Here is a 2,441-nt window from a genome sequence, read left to right as displayed (position 1 = left end):
CCTCGAACGGTACGGGATAGACAAGGACAAGATCGTATTCCAACATGATAACGCCCCCCCTCATATCGCCAAGTCAACTCAAGCGTGGCTGCGAGATCGCAATATAAAGGTCTTAGAATGGCCTGCTCAATACCAGATTTGAATCCCATAGAAAACGCGTGGGCCTCTTGAAGAGGAGGCTTCAAGATTATCCTACTCGGCCAAAGGATAGGGAAGAGCTCTGGAAACGAATCAAATACACGTAGGAGAATATAGAAAAGACTTATATTGATAACCTATACGAGAGTATGTTGAGGAGATTCCGAGCTGTTTATAAAGCTAGAGGAGGATATACGAAGTATTAAAATATTTATGTGAAATAACGATAATAAATGTCTTCAATTTTATCATGAAGGCCATTTTTCCCGAGCATCTATATTAATACCCATGGTATTTTAGAAAATGCATTTATAACCGGGGTAGCGGTTGGAACAGCATATAGTGTAGATCCAACAGTGTTTAATAATAAAGCCGCTGTTATAATATTCCATCCATTCAGGAGATATGAGCATTCAAAGGAAAATTGTTAAAACACGCTGTCACATTTTTCCCTACTTGTATATCTATTAATTTTTTTTTTCCCTAGATATACTCATACATTGCTATTTTTTAAATGGAATATCCTATTTTATTGCTCCATTTTCAAATATAGGGCAAATGAATTGTTGATGAAAGATAAAATATAGAAGATCGAATATCTTGGAGTTTAATATATACAAAAGACAAAGGAAGAGATTTATATCATCGTGAGGCTCTGTTGCTTTAAATTGGTATCTACAAACATTCTGTTACAACAAAATAGATAAGAGGAAAAAAAAGCACTTCCCCTCAATTCAGACTTAAGATATTCTTATGCCGAGCACTTATGACCAAGGAATTGGTACCAGCTTTCGAACTAATTAGAATGAAAATATGAGAGAAGGGGATCAGTATTCGAGCTCCAATCAAAGAGAAAACGATTAAAAATACATACCTGCTGGCCACAGACTTTGCAAGTATTTGCGTTAGGATTCATGATAATTATAAAGATGTTGTCTTATAAAGTCGGTGTCAGCTGTAGAAGAGTTTACGGTGATATAGCGTGTAGTCAAATAATAAAAGCATACAGTACAAGCGCGAGTCGGTATTCAGGCAATGGCAAAGAGAATAGTCGGTTCTGCTTTCTCGCGTTGCCTTCTTATAAGAAAAAAGCGAATTGGTATATTGGTGTCACAAAATCTGGGCTAGAACTATCTTGTGAACCATGAAAATCGAGAGATTCCGTCCATGACGTGTTAGAAATTTTAATTTGTTTATACAGCCTGCGATTATTCGCATTTATTTGCCCAAAATTCCATTCAGTTTCTAAAATATTCGATTTTTTTCGCCAACCTTCCCTCCTCCTCAAATCATTCCCATGGAGATCAGGAAAATCGTCCTGATCGTGTTTTTGGCTGATATTTTTGACGCGAACGATGGAAAGCACTCTTTACTTCTGCTCTGCACCTCGATTTCCTTACCGAGCGGCCATGACGCAGCTAATGTTGGAAACCTTATCCCTCTTTTTGTTTTCCCGTATCGTCATCGCACTTTTCTATGCAGTCTAAGTAAATAGTATAGACGAAAAAGTGGCGAGTGATATATAATTCCTTTTTAATTAATTTTAACGATATATGTATACAAATCGTTCGGCATCAATGGTAAGAGCATATATGTTTGATATTCTTAAGCGCACCGAATTTGAAAGGTTAATGAAGAACTGTTAGAGGGTAAAATAATTAGCAGAGAACAGAGTGGAACAAAATGGAACACCGAAGAGTTTAGGGTTGAAATTAAAGTAGGACTTTAGACCTGATGGATAAAAGCTTAGGCTCGACTCTCTAAAATAAGAATTGAAAAATAAATGGCTCACCTATTTTCCATCAACCTCAAGGTCTCCGCATCAAAGGATGCCAAAAAGTTAGCCTAGAGTGCTCATTAGCAAGTTGATTTCGAGCGTACCAGGGGTCGAACCTGGAATCTCCTGATTCGTAGTCAGGCGCCTTATCCATTTGGCCATACACCCGATTGGTCCACGTGACATCGGCGAATCTATCCTACTTCTCTTAGAATTTGACATGATTTTTTGGGAGGTGGACCATCTTTACTCTCCTCGGCGGATCAAGAAGAACTCCTAGGCCACATTGAAAGCACTCTATTGCCAGAACACCGAACCCTCTTAGGCCGACCGATCACTGAGGAGGAAGTAAGAAGAGCGATCCGCAAAGCACCGCGAAACAAATCGCCTGGCCCCGATGGATTGACAGCTGAGTTCTATAGTGCTTTCGAAGATGAACTGGCCCCTTTCCTCCTAGAACTCTTTAATGAAGCTCTCACAACCAACTCCCCACTTCTATTCTCCAAACGAGCGACAATCATTTTAA

At 39.0% G+C, this 2,441-nt stretch overlaps 1 non-coding gene across 1 annotated transcript, besides 2 other annotated features; it reads right to left on the bottom strand.

Annotated features, from left to right (window-relative positions):
- Positions 1-889: 889 nt before the first annotated feature.
- Positions 890-934: a sequence feature (Short protein (VTP21DRAFT_8268, KAL1923288.1) was converted to a misc_feature.).
- Positions 935-1,012: 78 nt separating this feature from the next.
- Positions 1,013-1,054: a sequence feature (Short protein (VTP21DRAFT_8268, KAL1923288.1) was converted to a misc_feature.).
- Positions 1,055-2,010: 956 nt separating this feature from the next.
- On the bottom strand, positions 2,011-2,083 carry VTP21DRAFT_t34. The gene has a single exon. It is a non-coding gene; the product is annotated as a tRNA-Arg (tRNA).
- Positions 2,084-2,441: the final 358 nt, after the last annotated feature.

Source organism: Calcarisporiella thermophila, assembly GCF_041956535.1.
Source record: "Calcarisporiella thermophila strain CBS 279.70 unplaced genomic scaffold VTP21scaffold_4, whole genome shotgun sequence".
Lineage (NCBI taxonomy): Eukaryota > Fungi > Calcarisporiellomycota > Calcarisporiellomycetes > Calcarisporiellales > Calcarisporiellaceae > Calcarisporiella > Calcarisporiella thermophila.
This window is presented reverse-complemented; position numbering and strand designations above follow the sequence as displayed.